This window comes from Cervus canadensis, chromosome 4 (assembly GCF_019320065.1).
Source record: "Cervus canadensis isolate Bull #8, Minnesota chromosome 4, ASM1932006v1, whole genome shotgun sequence".
Taxonomy (NCBI): Eukaryota; Metazoa; Chordata; class Mammalia; order Artiodactyla; family Cervidae; genus Cervus; species Cervus canadensis.
Window position 1 is genome coordinate 28,758,238 of NC_057389.1, and position 20,398 is coordinate 28,778,635.

At 41.4% G+C, this 20,398-nt stretch overlaps 1 protein-coding gene across 4 annotated transcripts in view; it reads right to left on the reverse strand.

Moving 5' to 3' along the window:
- RASGRF2 (Ras protein specific guanine nucleotide releasing factor 2) overlaps nucleotides 1-20,398 on the reverse strand; it is a 246,104-nt gene that overhangs the window by 80,101 nt on the left and 145,605 nt on the right. The window lies entirely within an intron of this gene.

Genomic DNA, 20,398 nt, shown 5'->3' on the forward strand with positions numbered 1-20,398 from the left:
AGGAAAGCATTCAGTCTTTCACCATTAAGTAAGATGTGAGCTGTACATTTTCCATAGATGACTTTTATCAGACTAAGGAATTGCCTTTCTTGGTTGGATCATACGAAATGTTTTCTCTGTTTGTGTAAAGATAATCAAATGATTTTTACCCTTTATTATATTTATATGATGTATTATATAATTGATTTTCTGATAAGCCAATTTCTGAGGTAAAATGTATTTGTGCGTGATGTTTGATACTTCTCATAAGCTGTTGGATTTGGTTTGCTAATATTTTACAGAGAATTTTTGCATTTTATGTTCATAAAGGCTATTTCTCTATAGTTTTCTTTTCTTCTTATGTCTTTGTCTGGTTTTGGTATCATGGTAATACTGGCTTCATAAAATGAGGTGAAAAGTGTTTTCTCCTCTATTTCTTAGAAGATTCTGTGATGCACTGACATTATTTATTCTTTAAATGTTTGGTAGAAGTCACCTCAGAACCCATCTATCTAGGTCTGGGATTTTCTTTTGAGGAATATTTTAAATTAATAATTCAATTTTTTTCATCTGTAGTAGATAAAGCCACCCTATTTCTGAATCTGACAACTCTGAGGTGGGAAGGGAATCATATACCACCAAACAGCCTACCTACCTATAGTTGAACAGAAAAAGAATAACTTAATATGGATATCCTTTCCTCTTTTTTAGGTATAATAAGCCATTTCATACATTGCCAAAAAGAGAACTGAGAATTTAAGTGACAGCCTCAAATTACTGGTGACTTTCCTGGTGGCTCAGATGGTATAGGGTCTGCCTCCAATGTGGGAGACATGGGTTTGATTCCTGGGTCGGGAAGATCCCCTGGAGAAGGAAATGGCAACCCACTCTAGCATTCTTGCCTGGAAAATCCCACGGACGGAGGAGCCTAGTAGGCTACAGTCCATGAGGTCACGAAGAGTCAGACACGACTAAGTGACTTCACTTTCACTTTTCACTTTCAAATTGTTAGCAATAATTGTCCAAAGGCTGAGTTTAGTACCTATAATCTTTATTTGAATTTGAACAAAATACCTCTTCATTTCATAGATTTAGTACTGCTTCTCAAGATCCTCCTAACTACAAAAGAATCCAGTGTTCCCAATATTTCAACATAAATGAATCTAGTGTTACAGTCATTATGCATGAAAAGTAACAGGACTGAAAGCTATTATACACTGAACTGAACCACAGTGGGAACTATTCTGGAGTATGTACATGATCACAGTGCCAGCATGGCCAAGCCCAACCCTGGATATGATCCCAGCAGTACCTGTGAAAATCACCCATGGGAATGTCAGTTTCAGCAGCTGGACCTGTGATTGGCATGGCTGGGGCAGTGTCAGGGGAAGTCTCAAGGAGCCCTTCCCTAAGAAAATACCAGAACTGACCACAGTAGGTGAAGTAAAGCCATTCAGTTTATATTGGAGATATTCCTCTTGATCCCAGACTTCCTGTCTTTCTGCTCTCAGAATTCTCTCTATCTGACAGAATCATCTCTTTCTGGCACAGGACAACCAAGCAGAAGGAAGGTGCCAATAAGCTTGAAGCACCAGGCAATGCGGCTTCATTCATTTGCCATCCTGCAACCCATACCTCAAACTTGACTTCACGGAGCCCCTTTCTTTCTGATTATCACTGTGTTGGGAAAAAAATAAGTTAATTATCAAAGTTCCAGTAAATTAGACACAATTATTCTTTTTTAATGGTGAGGAAACTGATGCCCCAAGGGGCTAGTAAGTGACATAACCCGGAGTTTGAGGCGAACACAACAGGCGATCTGTGCACCGGCCCCTTGAGACCCTGAAAAGTACAGACAGTGCACAGAAGCAAACACCATGTCAGATGACCTCGCCTTTAACAATGGCAACACTGCTCAAGAATTGTTTGCTGGGATGTGTGACATTTTCAGGATAGAAGGTTGCAAATGTAATTTCCATTATTAAGATACCAGTTCCCTATGGACCAAAACTCAGTTTCCCTTGGACTCTATCCAGAATGGAGCCCGGACAACGTCTTCAGACTCACTATGCAGCCAGGGGTTAGCCTCAAGCCCAGTGGTCCCCAACCTTTTTGGCGCTAGGGGACCGGTTTCGTGGAAGACAATTTTTCCATGGATGAGGGAGTGGGATGTGTGGTTCAGGCAGCAACGTGAGCAATGCGGAGCGATGCGGGGTGGCAGATAAAGCTTCACTCGCTCACCCGCTGCTCACCTCCAGCTGTGTGGCCCCGTTACTAACTGGTCCACAACCCATGGGGTGGGGACACCTGCTCAAGTCCTTTCCTAAAAGACAGGAGGCATAAATAAATAAGCTCGGGACACCTCTCTAGGATTGCGAGGGGCCAGACAAACTCATCTGGGAAGTGTGTTATTCCCTTCTCTTTGGTTCTCCCCACTTAGATTTCTTGCTGACACCTAACACTTAGCTAATTGTGAACTGAGATCATTATATTGTTAACTCCATTTTTCAGGCCTTGGACTTGCAACTTAACCATTTGCATGGCTTCTCTCTTTTTCACTGGGTACTATGTATCAAAAATGTCTACACTAATATTTCTCAGACTCCTCCCCCTTCTGGAACCATCCAGTGAAAATCCTAAGCACCTTCTACTATTACTACTATAAAAACATGCTGGTGAGTTGCTCACCTCTTCTCTCTCCAGTTTTCTGTCATAATACACAAGAGTCAGTTGAGTGAATAACATTAGACAGCATAGATTTACTTTACAAACTTATCTCCAAGCCTCTTGATTGTGCCCAGAAACTACACTCCTTTTATCAGATGACTATAGAAGGACACACAATTAATACTCTTTTGCAGTTATTTTACTAATTCTTGCCAATGTAAAAGTAGTCAGTAGGGGGCATGGTATACATGTATGTGTTCATGTGTGTGTATGTATGCTCATACATGCACACATGTAAGTCAAGCAGGAAGAGACAGAATGAATGGGCAACAGGAGAATGCATTCATTTCAAGGCAATTCTGCTTGTCATGATGACAGGGGCTGGAGATCTAATGGTAAACACAACAGTGCCTGTTCTCAAGAAGCTTATAAATTATGTAAAAGAAACTGCCAATAATAACAGCAGGAAATATTCAGTGAGTGCTTAGCTGGTTCCAGATGCTAAGAACTGCATGGGAATCATCTAACCCTTGTGACAACTCTATGAGGGAGGTACAATCATTACTTTCACTTTTCTCAAAGATGAGAAAACTCAGACTTAAGAGATTCTGCCCGCGATCACACAGCTTAGGCAAGTGGCAGAACTCAGATACAAGAGGCTTATCTGACGCATAAATCCACTCTCTTAACCACTTTCAATGCTGACTCCTTGGAGAGTCATTCACACTGCTCTCAATGACACTACATTCGCACTAAGGCCCTCATGGCCCCTGTTCACTGAATAACTTCTTTTCCCACGGCCAGATCACCAGACACCAGCACTCAGAAACGGCTTCTCCAGCAAGTGTTGTTCTCAGGACAGAAGTGCGAATCCTCAGATCTAAGTGTGAACTCCCACCAAGAGGGCCTCGAGGGCCTCTTCACTGCATCCTCCACCCACCCGACAGTTCCAAGTGAGACCAGGCTCCCTGAGTCCTTCATTGATCCCAACTGAACTGTTTTCCACAGTACACAGCCTGAGTGCTTTCAAAACCCAGATTGGAATTCCATTAAAGATGCCAGGGCAATACTAAAAGCCATTAAATGGTATGCCTTAAATAGGTGAGTTTACAGTATAGAAAATGTATCTCCATGAAGCTATTAAAAAATCTGAAAATGACAGGGCAGCCCATCTTTGAAAATAAAGGCTTCTGAGTCACCATCAAAGGTCGTTGAATGGCAGAATATTTCAAGGAAATGGGTGGTGAGTGGATTTTTAAATGATAAAGTAAATAAATAAAATCTGGTTGTGAGTTCGGGTTTTCTTGTCTTTGGCATGATATTTATCTGAAGAAATGTTTAGGAGAGCAAAGAAATACATTCAAAGCCCTAAAAACTGACTTTCTGTGTGTCAATGAATATACAAGAACCCTGCTCAGGAACATATTGGTGGCAGACCCCAAGCCCTGCTGGGAAATTAGACACAAACTATTAAACGAGGAATAAAAGGCAACCCCTAAAAAGAAAAGGCAATCCTTGAAACTTCCTTATGTATAGGAAGTGACTGAATCTGAGATGGAAGGAAGCTGAGACTCATATTTGAAGATGGTTAATAATTAAAAGGGCTTCCCAGGTGGTGCTAGTGGTAAAGAACCCCCCCTCCCCCCCGCCAATGCAGGAGACCTGGGTTCAATCCCTGGGCGGAGAAGATCCCCTGGAGCAGGGCACGGCAACCCACTCCAGTATTCTTGCCTGGAGAATCCCACGGCCCGAGGAGCATGGTGGGCTACAGTCCATAGAGCTGCAAAGAGTCGGACACAACTGGAGCAACTGAGCACATATGCACACACAATAATTACAATTATTTGGGGACTTCCCTGATGGTCTGGTGGTTAAGAATCTGCCTTGCAATGCAGGGGACGTGGTCACGGTCCCTGATCAGGAAACTAAGATTCCACATACTGTGGAGCAGCTAAGCCCATGCATCACAACTAAGACCCCATGCAACCAAATATTTAAAAAAATAAACTTGTTAAAGACCAATTAATTAAGTGGATACCAACTAATGGGCTTCCCTAGTGGTTCAGTCGGTAAAGAATCCACCTGCAATGCAGGACGAGACATGGGTTTGATCCCTGGATTGGGAAGATCCCCTGGAGGAGAGCATGGCAACCACTCCAGTATTCTTGCCTAGAGAATCCCCATGGAAAGAGGAGCCTGGTGGGTTACAGTCCATCAGGTCACAAAGAGTCAGATGTGACTAAGCGACCAAGCAGAACTAATGGTTCAACCGTCCCTTGACATTTCAGAGGTGTGGCTCAAAATGCCACTTTACAAAAGTAACCTGGTTTAATGGAATGAGCACTGGACCAGGAGTCCAGAGACTTGGACTCAGGGCACATTCTGCAATTTGTAACTGCCTGTAAGTTGCTTCACCTCGCTAAGCCTGGTTCTTCACACATTAGAAGAGGAAGATAATCACTTTCCAACCTTGTTGTGATGGACACCCATGCTGTTACTTATAAAAGGGCTTTTAGATTGTAAGGCAGTATACAAATGTGAGGTGCAGGATTAGGTCTTCACAAACCCAAACTTCTAGGATAGAAAAAAAGGAATGAGAACATCACTTATGAATCTGTAACAATGTAGTGAGCAAGGTAAGTAGGATGGAGGCAAGAAACTCTAGCCTATGTAAGACTGTTAGCTTTCTTGCCTGCCTCTAAAGGGGTCTGGCTTATTTTCCACATAATCCACACGGATCAAGAGAACTAACGCTGGTAGTGTAACATTATTTGCCAGATGGAGCTTTATCCTGACTAAGATGCTCTACTATTTCAAATTAATTCTGAATTATGTACAGGATGATCTTGAAAATTAGAAGCAATCCCAAAGAAAAGTCTGTAAAGAGGAGGATTATAGGCGGGTAACATGTGCATTGCCGCCATTCAAATGAGACACATGATTAAACATCAAACCTAATGGACAGAGGAGTCTGGCTGACTACAGTCACAGGATCGCAAACAGTCTGACATGACTTAGCAACTAAACAACAACAATAATAACACTCAGAGTCTTCACAGCTGGGGATTCAATAACATCTGAAAAAGAAGCTGTTTGTCCCCCGACCCATGACTATTTGTTACATTTATTAAAAAAAAAAACCAGACATGCACACAAAAACATATCTGGATACTACTATTTAATTCTACTTCAACCAGTCTGTTTCAGGTTTTCTGCAGGTTTACGGCTCCTGGTTTTTGAAGACACTGAAATATACTTTGTATAAGACTTTCATCACTTCTCATTCTGATGCACGTGTGGAAATCCTGGTAATATTAATTTACTCCAGTGTGACAGACAGTGCCTCCACTTAATGTTTTTAACAACTAAACTCCTAAGACTATAACACACATGAGAAAGTGTGCCTCCACAGAAATAACATGAAGATCCAGAGGAAAATGTCTCAAAGTTAAAAATAAACAAATAAAAAGCTCCAAAAAGCTCCAGTATCTTCAAAAAACTAACTGGAAGAGTGTATGAAATGCTTTGAAACCATAGTAACCTTTTCTTTCAGGGTTATGCACTGAAGGCTTGTTATTTTGCTAATGTGATATTTTCTCTTGGTTTTCAAGTCCGTAATTTAACAACGTGGCCAATAATTACACTGATTATTATCAGTATCCTGGAGTTTACACCTTGATCATTTGAAGTTTACTTTACGCCTCTTCATGTAATCTCATCACTGGATTGATCCGTTCTTAGAGAGTAGAGGCAACGCCTGTTATTTCATTTTTATCTTTCCACAATACCTGGCGTGGCATAGTGTGCACATGGAAAGACTGATATAACTAATTGCAGATTAAACAAAATCAAATAAACATGTTCATCTTTTAATCCAAAGAGTGAAAAAGAACAATGCTTTTAATCCCGGCAGAGACTTCTGAATTTCCATACCAACCTCTCTGATGAACGATTGGACTTAGACCTTAAAAATCCAAAGCAGGTATTTCTAGGAGTCTTTCCAACAGAGCTGGGTAGTAAGGTCAGTGGCAGCTAAACTTCCCACCCCCTCCTACTCTCCCAAATTTCTCTGGAATCCCTATGCCGCTCTAGCCCCTCCCCTAATGTCACTGGCCCAGTTTCTAGTCACAACACTTCGAGAGCCAAGTTTTCATTCCCAGAACCACAAAGTCAGTGTTTAGAGAATACAAACTACCTACCACTAAGGAATTCACTAGCTTCTTTAGAGCTTTGTCTTAGACTTCTAAATGCCCCATAGTTCCAAGAGACCATCTTTTCTGCAAAAGGGCCTTAAATTCCAACCCCCTGGGCAGCTGAGATGCTAAGGTAAGTGTAATGTGTCACACAGGCCAGCTTCAATTTCATCTTAAAATGATAATTACAATTTTACATTCGGCATTCCAGACAGACAATAGCTACACAGGGAGGCTCCTCTCAGTTTGCAGAAGACGGTAGAGCCATTAAGTTCCTTCCAATTGCTAAGCAACAGTTGTGTTCAAATCAAACTGCTCTCAAACAGTAGAAAAATCAGTCTATTCAATTCAGAGAGCTAGAGGTGAAGGGAGTAGAGAAAGACTGTTTAGAGACCATGAAATACAGGGTAGATTTAAACTACATGTTAATTCTAGATATATTCTCTCCATTTCAAAATATTTTTAGGGAATAAGTGCAGGGTTTGCTGTCCTACAGGAACAGCCCAGACACGCTTCTCTTTCTAATGTGAAAATATTCTCCCTAAACTCAATTGGATTATGAATATTTTTACCAAGGTTTACTGGCTACCAAGATACCACCTGTAGTGGCTGTCTATTGCTACACAACAAAACACCCTAAAATTTATGGACTGAAAATAACAAATATTTATTATTGTACAGTATCTTTAGAATGAGATTTTGGAAGTGGCTCAGGCTCAGGGTATCTCATGATGTTGCAAGCCAGATATCCACCAGGGCTGCAGTCAGCCAAAGTCTCAGCTGGGGCTGGAGGATTCACATCCAAGCTCATGCATGAGGCCCTGGGCAGGGGACCTACTTTCTAGTTTCCTGTTGGTTTCATGGGCCTCTCCTCATGATATGGAAGCTTGTTTCTCCCAAAACAAGTGATCCGAGAGAGAGACTGACCAAGACAGAGGCCATTATGCCTTCTGATGACCTAGGCTCCAAGTCACACAATTACTTTAGCTTAATTTTATTTGCTAGAAACAAGTTACGAAGTCCTGCCCACACAAAAATAAAGAGAAATTCAGCTTCGTCTCTTGAAGGAGTATGAATTTGTGGATGTATTTTTAAAACCACCAGATCACCCACCAGAAACCTTCATATCCTTCTCCAAACAACATGGCGGCACTGTAGCAACCCAGAGAATGAAGTTCCAGCTCTGCCCTATCTATGCAAGGCAGAGCTTGGGACTGGTAATAGAACTTGTGGGTCCACTTTTCATTAGCCAGATGATATGATCCAAATCTGCCACCTACTACCTACGTGACCTTAGGTAACTTACTTACCTCTCTTAATTTTCTCTACTGGAAAAGTAGTATGATAATAGTAACTACTTCACATATCAGTTAACATATGTAAAGCTTAGGACAGTGCTTAGTATATAGTATATCCTATGAATTATGTAATTTTATTGTTGTGATTCTGATGTTGACAATACATACAATCCACTCAATTTGCATACAGAAATACCCAACAGGGCAGCAAAGGATAGAGGTTTGCAAGATGTGGGTGTAACTTTGAGAGATCTTCCACAAAAATTACCCACAATTATGATGTATTCACAAGATAAAACAGGTTAATTACACGTTATTAAGTTGCCTCTTCAGTTCTTCCTAGCACTTGTGAAGCCACAAGCCACATAAACACCAGTAAGACACACAATATTGGCAAAAGCCTATATTCTGTGCATTTCTTACAAGTTCACTCACTAAATAGCTAAACAATTCTGAGCTGCGTATTCTCACAAATCTTGAAAAGAAAAAACAGACAGTGGGGTACACATGTAACATTAATGTATTGAATAATTCATGGAAATCAATATCTTGTTGTTTACTCGAGAAGTCATGTCTGACTCAACTCTGTGCAACCCCATGGACTATAGCCCACCAGGCTCCTCTGTCCATGAGATTTCCCAGGAAAGAATACTGGAGTGGGTTGCCATTTCCTTCTCCAGGGGATCTTCCTGACCCAGGGATTGAAACCTCATCTCCTGCATTGCAGGTGGATTATTTACCACTGAGATAGTTGGGAAGCCCAATCAATATCCTACTGCAAATTTAATCCAATTCTCAATACCAAGATAAATACCTCCTCTGACCAGGTTATACCACTGTATTAAGACTCAGTTTCTGCAATCCTATGAAAGAAATCACAGGTCCTTCAATGTTGCTAGCCAAGTAAGACTCTACCCACAGATGACCATTTTACCCATGCTTATCTCTCTGGAGTCACCATGCTGTTGTACCTGTCAGGTGGACACAGAGGTGAAAAGAAGGTGGAAAGAAATGGGTATGCTGAAGACGAAGACCGGATCCAGAATATTGTGTCACTCAAGTTTCCCAAAATCTTGTTCTTTTGAAGTAAATGTGAAATTAGAGGCAATAACAGCACAGCAGTGTGGTAGGAACAGATCTGAGCCTCATTCTCAGGCACCATGAGAACGTGGGCCAGGCCCTCCATCACTCTCGAGTCTCACGCTTGCTTCAAAATCTATAAAATAAGAACCACAGTCCCCGAATCTCCTCCATGGTGAAAGGGTGACAAATGAAATAAGATTACGCTGTGGGAGCAAAAGTCATCAAGCCACAGTGGGCAAGAAAGAATGGACTTCCTATAAAATAGCCCGACCAAAGAAATAGGAAATAGTTTTAGGGAAAGAGGACTGGGGAGGTTCAGGAGTCCACTGCTAGTATTCAGGTATGTCTCAGGATCTCTTATCTGGATCAACCCACAATTCCGGCTGTAAACAATTACAGTAAATCTGAGGTCACATACTGGCGGCTCACAGCCATACGTGGTCCACAGAAGGATTCTGCTTGGCCTGGACAGTAGTTTTTAAAGAGTATGAATTCACTTCCCACTTACAAACAGGATTTTTCACATAAACATCCAGATTTCTGGGTTTTCCTTAAAAAAGAAAAGAATGAAAGAAAACAGATGTGACAGCCCTAATCTGCCTTGGCCAAAATCAGAACGAGCTGAGCAGTAGCTGCCCCCTTTCTCACACAGTATCAGCTCTCCAACCCCATCTTTCGGTTACCTGCCTGGCCCCGAAGTGGGTGAAACTGAACTGCAGTCAAGTAGAAGTAAGCAATGTGAGCACATCAAAAAGTGAAAAGGCACAGCAACTGCACTGTGTCTTGGCTGCGGAGAGACAGTCAGTGAGGAGAATGATCTTCGCGGAGTTCAGGAAAGGGCAGCACAAAGAAGGAGAACTTGGCAACACAACATGGTCAGGAAAGAGGGTGCTCAGGCCAGCTGGAACAAGGATCTGAGCCTGCTTGAAAGGCTTATCAAAAACACATGATGGGCAGAGGAGGCGCTCCATGTGATCTGGCTTGCTGTGGGCATCCTCCCAGGAAGAGAATGCAATGGTCTCCTGACATGAGCATTCCGAGCTGTTCTGCAGGCTGATGCTAGTTAACAGGGATAAATTAGAAGTCTGGGGTCAGCAGACATGAACTACTAGGTATAAAATAAACAGCAAGGTCCTACTATACAGCACAAGGGACTATATTCAATATCTTACAATAATCTATAATAAAAAAGAATATGAAAAAAGAATATATATATATTTACTTTGCTATACACTAGAAACTAACACAACATTGTAAATCAACTACACTTCAATAAAATATAAAAAATTTTAACACAGATGTAACTTCTCAGTTACAAAATTTTAATTCCAGTCTCTGTGTGCATGCATCTAAAAATAAGACTGGAATCCATGAGCACAGAATATCTTTCCCACAGAATATCTTTCCATTTCTTTGTGTCTCCTTCAAATTCAATAATGTCTTATGGTTTAACATTGTTAAAATGTCCATATTACCTAAAGCAATCTATGATTCAATGCAATTCCTATCAAAATCTCAACAATCTTTTTCACAAAAACCGGAAAAAAATCTCAAAATTTGTATAGAACCACGTGCGTGCTGTGCATGCTACGTTGCTTTAGTCATATCTGACTCTTTGTGACTCCATGGACTGAAGCCCACTAGGCTCCTCTGTCCATGGGATTCTCCAGGCAAAGATACTGGAGTGGGTTGCCATTTCCTCCTTCAGGGCATCTTCCTGACACGGGGACCAAACCTACGTCTCTTATGTCTCCTCCATTGGCAAGCGGGTTCTTTACCACTAGGATCACCTAGGAACACACATACAGAACCACAAAAGACCCCAAAACCAAAGCAATCCTGAGAAAAAAGAACAAAGCTGGAGGTATCACACACTCTGATTTCAAATTATACTTCAGGACTTCCCTGGTGGTCCAGTGGTTAGGAATTCATCTGCCAATACAGGGGACACAGGCTTGATCCCTGGTCCAGGAAGATCCCACATGCTTTGGGGCAACTAAGACCATGTGCCACAACTACTGAAGACCATGTACCTAGAGCCTGTGGTCTGCAATGAGAGAAGCCACCGCAACGAGAAGCCCCCTGCTCATCACAACTAGAGAAAGTCCATGTGCAGCAATGAAGACTGAACATAGCCCCAAATAAACAAATACAAAAAGTATACTTCAGGCATACCTTGGAGATAATGCAGGTTCAGTTTCAGACTATGGCAAAAAATTGGATATTGCAATAAAGCAAGTCACGTGATTTTTTTGGTTTCCCAGTGAATATAAAAGTTACTTTTATATTATACTATAGTCTATCAAATGTGCATTAGGTCTAAAAATTAATGTACATGCCTTAATTAAAAATACATTATTGCTAAAAAGTGTTAACCATCAGCAAGTGATAATTCTTTTGCTGGTGGAGGGTCTTGCCTCAGTGTTGATGGTTGCTGACTGACCAGTTGCTGAAGGCTGTGGCAATTTTTAAAATTAAGACAACCATGAAGTTTATCCCATCAATTGACTCTTCCTTTCACCAACGATGTCTCTGTACCATGCAATGCTGTTTGATAGCATTTTACCCCTAGCAGAGCTTCTTTCAAAACTGGAGTCAGTTCTCTCAAACCCTGCTGCTGCTTCATCAACTTAATTTCTGTCATATTCTTTTTTTTTCTCTAAATTTATGTCATATTCTAAATCCTTTGTTGTCATTTCAACAATCTTCACAGCATCTTCAAAAGGTGTAGATTCTATCTCAAGAAACACTATCTTGGCTCATCTATAAGCAGTATCTCCTCATCTGTTCAAGTTTTATCATGAGATTGTAGCTAAATCACATCTTCAGACTCCACTTCCAACTCTAGTTCTCCTGCTATTTCCACCACATCTGTAGCAACTTTCTCCACTGAAGTCTTGAATCCCTCAAAGTTATCCATGAAGGTTAGAATCAACTTCTTCCAAATTCCTGCTAATCTTGAGCTTTCTTCATGACTCATGAATTTACATTTAGAAAGGTGAACACTTTACAGAAAGTTTTCAACTTACCCTTCCCAGATCCATCAGAAGAATCACTATGTATGGCAGCAGCTGCTGCTGCTAAGCCGCTTCAGTCGTGTCCGACTCTGTGCGACCCCACAGACGGCAGCCCACCAGGCTCCGCCGTCCCTGGGATTCTCCAGGCGAGAGTACTGGAGTGGGGTGCCATTGCCTTCTCTGATGTATGGCAGCTATAGCTTCACAAAATGTAATTCTTCAATAGTAGGACTTGAAAGTCAAAATAACTCCTTCCTCTATAGGCTGCAGAATGGATGTTGTCTTAGCAGGCAGGAAAACAACATGAACCTCGTTGTACATCTTCATCAGAGCTTTTGAGTGACCAGGTACATTAAAAATAAGTAGCATTATTTAGAAATGAATCTTTTTTTCCTAAGCAACAGGTCTCAACAGTGGGCTTAAAATATTCAGTAAATTATGGTATAAATAGATGTGCTGTCATCCAGGCTCCTTTGTTCCATTTACAGATCACAGGCAGAGTAGATATAGCATGATTCTTAAGGGCCCTAGGATTTTCGGAATGGTAAATGAGCACCGGCTACAACTTCAAGTCACCAGCTGCATTAGTGCCTAACAAGAGTCAGCTTGTCCTTTGAAGCTTTGAAGCCAGGCACTGATTTCTCCTCTCCAGCTATGAAAATCCTAGATGGCATCATCTTCTAATAGAAGGCTATTTCACTTGCATTGAAAATCTGTTGTTTAGTGTTTCAACCTTCATTAATGATTTTAGCTAGGTCTTCTGGATAACTTGCTGTGGCTTCTATTATCAGCACTTGCTGCTTCACCTTGCACTTTTATGTTATGGAGTCAATTTCTTTTTTTTCGACTTCATGAACCAATTGCTAGCTTCAGATTTTTCTTCCACAGCTTCCTCACCTCACTCACTCTTCAAAGAACTGAAGAGAGCTAGGGCCTTGTTCTAAATTAGGCTTTGGGAATGTTGCAGCTGGTTGGGTGCTAGTGGTAAAGAATCTACCTGCCAATGCAGGAGACACAAGAGAGGCAGGTTTGATTCCTGAGTCAAGATGATTCCCTGGAGGAGGGCATGGCAACCAACTCCAGTATTATTGCCTAGAGAATCCCATGGACAAAGGAACCTGGCAAAGCTACAGTCCACAGGGTCACATGGAGTTGGACATGACTGAAACAACTTAGCACGCATGCAGCAGCTGGTTTATGGAGAAGGAAATGGCAACTCACTCCAGTATTCTTGCCTAGAGAATCCCGCGGACAGAGGAGCCTGGTGTGCTGCTGTCCGTGGGGTCACACAGAGTCGGACATGACTGAAGCGACTTAGCATGCATGCATGCATTGGAGAAGGAAATGGCAACCCACTCCAGGGTTCTTGCCTGGAGAATCCCAGGGACGGAGAAGCATGGTGGGCTGCCATCTATGGGGTCACACAGAGTCGGAATGTGTTCGCTGGAGTAGCACTTTTAATTTCCTTTAAGAACTTTTCCTTTGCATTTGCAAGTTGGTTAACTGGTGCAAGTGGCCTAGCTTTCAGCATGTCTTGGTTTTTGACGTGTCTTCCTTAAATAAGTTTAATCATTTCTAGCTTTTGATTTAAAGGAAGAGATGTGTGACTCTTCCTTTCACTTGAACACTTACGAGGCCACTGCAGGATTATTAATTAGCCTAATGTCAATACTCTTGTATCTCAGGGAACAGGGAGGCCCAAGGAAAGGGAGAGAGACAGGAATGGCAGATACAGAGCAGCCAGAATACAAACATTTATTGATTAAGTTCACCATCTTTATATTGGCATGGTTCATGGACCACCCCCAAATAGTAACATCAAAGGTTACTGATCATAGATCACCATAACAAATATAATGATAAAGAAAAAGTTTAAAATATTGCAAGGATTACCAAAACGTGACACAGAGGCATGAAGTGAGCAAATGTTGTTGGAAAAATGGCACTGATAGATTGCTTGACACATGGTTGCCAAAAATCTTCAACTTGTAAAAAATATAGAATTTGTGAAGCACAATAAAGCAAAGTGTAGTAAAATGAAGTATGTCTGTACAAAGCTATAGTAATCAAAACAGCATGACATTGGCAGAAAAATAGACACAGATTAATGTCACAGAATTGAGAGCCCAGGATAAACCTACATATATATGGACAATTAATTTATGACAAAGAAGCAAAGAACATACAATGGGAGAAAAGGCAGTCTCTTCAATAAGTGGTATTGGGAAAGCTGGAGAGCCATATGCAAACAATGAAACTAGACCACTCTTCTACTCCATACACAAAAATCAACTCAAAATGGACTAAAGACTAGAATATAAGACTTAAAATCACAGAACTCCTAGAAAAAAACATATGCAGTACACTCTTTAACACTGGTCTTAGCACTATCTTTCTGGATATGTCTCCTGAGGTAATGGAAACAAAAGCAAAAATAAACAAAAACTACATCAAACCAAAAAACTGCACAGCAAAGGAAACAATCAGCAAAACAAAAAAACAACCTACTGAATGGGAAAAGATATTTGCAAATCATATGATGCAATACATGCTTAATATCCAAAATATATATAAAGAAACTTATGCAGGGAATTCCCTGGTGATTCAGTGGTTAGGACTCCACACTTTCCCTGCTGGGGGCCTGGGTTTGATCCCAGACTGGGAAACCCAAGATCCCACAAGCTGTGCAGTGCACTCAAAGAAAATAAATAAAAGAATCTATGATAGAAGCAGAGCTGAAAATTAGAGGAAAACATTTTTTAAAAAACTCACACAACTCAACAACTAAACAAACACCTCTATTAAAAAGTGGGCAGAGGATCTAAGTAGACATTTTTCTAAAGACATACAGTGGCCAGTAGGCACATGAAATAATGTTCAACATCACTAATTATTAGGGAAATGCTAATCAAAATCACAGTGGCATATCCCCTAACACTAGTTAAAATGACTATTATCAAAAAGACAGGAAATAACAAGTGCTGGTAAGGATGATGAGAAAGGGAACACAAACACTGGTGGTGGGAATGGAAATTGGTGCAGCTACTATGGAAAACAGTATGGAGATTCCTCAAAAAATTAAGACTAGAATTCCATTTCTGAGTATTTATCCAAAGAAAATGAAGATACTAATTCAAAAAGACATATGCACCCCTATATTCAGTGTACCATTATTTGTAATAGCCAAGATATGGACACAACCTAAGTGCTCATCAATGGATGAATGGATAATGATGCAGTATATGTGCATAACACAATACTATTCAGCCATTAAAAAAAAAAAAAGATGAAACAACATGGATAGACCTTGAGGGTATTATGCTAAGTGAAATAAGTCAGATGGAAAAAGACAAATGCCATATGTTTTTACTCATATGAGGAATATAAAAAATAAAATAAACAACTAAACCAAACATAACAGAAATGAACATAGATACAGAGTAATGGTTATCAAGGGGAGAGGGACATTGAGGATGGTGTAATGGTTAAAGGGGGTCAACTGCATAGTGTGGATGGAAACTTTCTGTGTATTCACTACACAGTAGTGAATACAGAAGTTGATGTATTATACAATGTTGTACATGTGAAACTTAAAAATAAATAATTTAAAATAAGACTTGGAGTCACTTTCAGTTACATCTGGTTTGCCAAAGCTCTTTGTTTTTCACTAATAATAGTGATAATAACATTTTCATTAAAAACATAAATCAGATACAGGCTGTCTTCCAAACTTCAACTAGCTATATTAAGACATTTTTTAATGGATTTTATATTATGCTGGAAAAAAAATAGAAAATAAGTCTCAGGCTAGGATACTTTCAGTAGGCATGCTACAACCAGAGAAGGAATAAATATACCTTCTCCAGCTAGTTTAGTGGCTCTCCATCTGGGCTCCACCTAGGTCCAAATATCACCTGGGGAACTTTAAAAATCCGGATGCCCAGGATGTACCCAGACCAACCAAGTCAGAATCTGTGGAGGTGGGACCAGTTCTCGGTATTTTAAAAAGTGGGTCCAGAATTGGGAGCGTGGCACTCACACACAAGCACCACCATGTGTAAAAGAGATGCTTAATGGGAAGCTGCTGCAGAGCCAGGGCACTCAGCTCAGGGCTCTGTGATGACCCAGAGGGGTGGGATGGGGATGTGAGTGGGACAGAGGGCCAAGAGGGAGGGGGTGTACACACACACAGACACACACTGATTCACTTCACTGCACAACAGACAGAAACACAACATTGTAAATCAATTATACTCCAATAAAAAACAAATAAAGAGCAGGTCCAAGGCCAGTTCACACCAAGCTCAGATCTACTACTGGCTACACAAACCTGAGTGGTTTGACAGGGCGTAAAACAGATTATGAGTTATCTATTTTACAATTACCAAGTCACCACCAATAAAGAACTCACTATTGCCCCCAAGCAACTGTAACTGTGCCATTAATTTTCCTATAAATGCAGTCAACCATTCCTCTACTTTGTTAATTTAGTTTGACTTGCACAGAATGGCAAAACCTACAATCTTCTCCCAGATAATCAAGAGTTGCTTGTAGTACCTCCGCTGCCATTATTTCTACTCTCATAAAAATAACCCACCTCACACTTTCATATTTCATTTTAGATCATTTCATAAACTCTATCATTAATCCCAGAGCTTCAGGTGTATAGTAAGCACCATGATACACCCTGATATGTGTATTCACTGGATTTGCATTTCTATTCAAATCATAACTATATCCAAACTGCACCTGCAGATTCCCTGCATCAGCAGCCATCTGAAAGGCACACATTTTAATCTGACTTTCATGCAGAGCTCCTCAATTTGAGCAGATGCTTGAAACTACATTTCAACCAGTGTGGTGGCTCATAAGACCCACTGATTTTTTTGTCTCAGTCTTGCACAGAGTTAAAACCCCGCCACAAAAAAGAGGACTTATTTGACTGACGGATGATCACTGGTCCCACTGCCACCTCCACCCCCACCTGCTCCCCCAGATGATCAGAATTTCCTAAAGCTGCTCTCATTCCAGGAATGATCAGGACTGAACTCATAAGCAGATTTACCAGGAAGCCAATGAAGCTTAAGCCTGAGGGCCTCTCAGTGTGTCTGGGCCTCTTCCAGTGCTCTGAAAGTTTGTACTTGTAATTTGATACGCTTTTGCTTGAGGCAAATTGTGTGTTATACCCCACAAATCCTGGATCCATCCATAGTGGGTCTAATGTAACTTGGCTGCCATTTGGAAGGCAAGCACTAAAATAAGCTGTGAAATCTTCATAATGTGAAGTCAACAAGAATTGGCTGTGTTAAACCATGTCGACAGGTCAGTCTTTCCTTCCTCTCCAACAGAGGGACTCCTGTTGGTCTACGAGGAAAGAGGGCATGACATGGAAGGAAAAGAAACCTATCTTTGGAAAGGACAGGCTCTAGGTCCTAAATGAAACCAGAGGGAAAAATCTAGACTTTTCCAGTGTGTTCGAAAATCAGATAGGCTTGGACCCAAGGGGCAGGACTGGCAATCCTGAGCAGATCCCAGGCCACCTGCCATAGATAAAACTCAGCTTTCTCTTCCTTTACAGCTAGGCATGTACATCTTGTTAGGCCTTCTTGTGAAGAAATTTTCTGTTCATCCTCTTGCTAAATTCAAATTCATTCTCATGCAGTAAAGTTACCTTCTAAGCAATCATTAATGAGAAATGGCTCACATGCAAATGTCTGGAGTGAATATTTGAAAGCATAACCACTAATTGATGGTTCTAACCCAGAGTTTCCAGACTGCTGTGTATTTTGATGGAGGTAGAGGTGGGGGACGCAGAGATAGATGGAGGAAGATTAAAGCGGGAGGGAACCTGGAGAGGAGCCTGAAATATGGAAGCCCACTCGGCAGACTGCACGACTTGGCCGGGCAGCACCTTGTGTCAGGCTACCAGCCACAAACAGCAGATCGGCACCACCAGGCGGGCTTATATTGCAGTCAAACAAGCAGATAGGCCTGCAAAGACAGATGGGAGCCTGAGGTCTCCACAACCTTCTCTCCTGCTCACTTTGGCAGCTCTCCACATTCTGGGGGCACATGCGGGTCAGTAGTTCCTGATTCAGAGAGTGGATGAAAAGTCTGATAGCGGATCTTAACCATTATCTGGCACTCCTTTCCCTCGGACATTTGTCCTTCTGGGCCTAGAACTTCTTTGGATAGCATCAGGCTCTCCCTGACCAGCCAAGAAGTCCAGATCATCTTCTTAGTACTTCCTTTCTTTCGGCTCCGTGTCCACCTGCTCTCTTGACCCGTGAACTTGGCCCTTCTGCCAAGTTCTCCCAGGCAGGCGGACTCTGCTGTGGGGCCAGCTCCATGCAGCAGCTGAGCCCCAGGGAAGTACTGATCCCTGCTCCAAACCTGATTCCTTTTCTTAGTACCATGGGTCATGGAGACTGACCCCTGTGTAACTTGCTGCTTGAAAGCAGGGCCACAGACACTGCCAAATCCATCTTTCATTTCATTTATGAATAAAATTGGATCATGTAGGGGCACGGTTCTTGAGGTGCTAGCCTACTGTGTGCCCCCTTTGCCTGGCAAAGTAATAAAGCCACTCTTTCTCCTCCATAAAAAAATAAATAAAACAGTTGGATCATGAGGCCCCAGACCGCATTATAGGTGGCCGCAGCAGCAGTGTGATGCGAGGAGGACCAGGCTACTCTGCACCCAGCACAGTGGCTGTGGTCAGCTAGCGGTCTGCCCCCCTCAGCTGGCTGACTGAGGAGAGCTTTCTTGCTGCACCTCTTGCAGCAGCAGGAGAGAAGCAAGAAGACAGGCGGCAGAGCAGCAGCAGGATTCAGACAGTGAGGAAGATGGCTCTGAGGGATACTTCATCTCCGGCTCATCATGGATGGATAAGCCTGAGTTCGAAAGCCATTCTCCATTAGAAGTCTGCTTCGGCCTCGGGTGAATACAGGTACTTTCCCTGACCCAGCCTCCAGCTAATGGGGAGATGGGCTCATTCCAAATTGACCGAAAAGCTATTTTCCCTCACAAATCATATTTAAATTAAGAAACCTGTGAGGAAGCTCTGTACTTCACCTTTTCCAAAGACAGACCAGATTATGAGAACAAAAGACAGGAGAAGATCTCAACGAATCACAGTTGATAACTCACTCTGCCGAAAGGGTAGAGAAGACCCTTATTACCTCATCAAAGAAATGTTCATTATTATAACATGCAGTCAACAGCAGAAGCTGACTGGATTGAGAAGACATCCATATTATTACCATTACAGGATGTATTGTATCATGCTGAAGGGAATTGGGGGGAAGTTTTAGGGAATATTTGGGGCAAAGAACATCCCCAGTTTGCCTGACCACATCCAGTGAAGGGTGTGTGGTAAAATATTTAAGATATGGAATGTCATCAGTGTGCAAAGATTTTCCATTCAGATGGGATATATATATGTATATATAATAATTACTATGGTAATTTATGTTCATTTTAGAATATCTCTCTGTTCTTACATCAATTTAGAAAGCTTTCACCCAGACAGTACCTACCAGTTACTACTGTTGAATACAGGTTCATAGGCTTTGGAAATTAACTTTTTTTGCCCATTATTAATGAGCAATTGCTAATTAACAACATGTATCATCACTCCTGGAACCTGTGGAGTTAGTTTAGGTGAAGGAACTCACAGCAACAGGATTGTTTAAACCACATACAGATTTATTTTAACATAATGTCCTTCTTGCACATGAGAAAAGAGGACAGAGATAATAAATATAATTTTTCATCTATTTAAAATACTGCACTTTTATTTTAGGTATTTCTTTACCTTGAAAATTAACTGACAACAACTCAGCACCATGGAGCTACTGGAAGTGAATTATGAGTCCACTAAAGCAATAGATCCCTCTCTCCTCTCCCACCCCCTTCACAAGCCTTCCCTCCCACCTTGCAAATGCTTTTAGCACTGTACTCAATTAAAAGGAAAACGTGTTCTCAACAATTTGGCTTAAAAGGTTAAAGAACTCTGTTAATACAACATAAGAAAAATAACACATCCTTTTCTGAGACAGAAGTTCTCGAAAGTGTTAAGCATAGGCTACCCGTATGAGACTGACCTGTAGGTGCTTATTTAAAAGACAGTCTCACACCAAGACACACTGACTTAGACTAG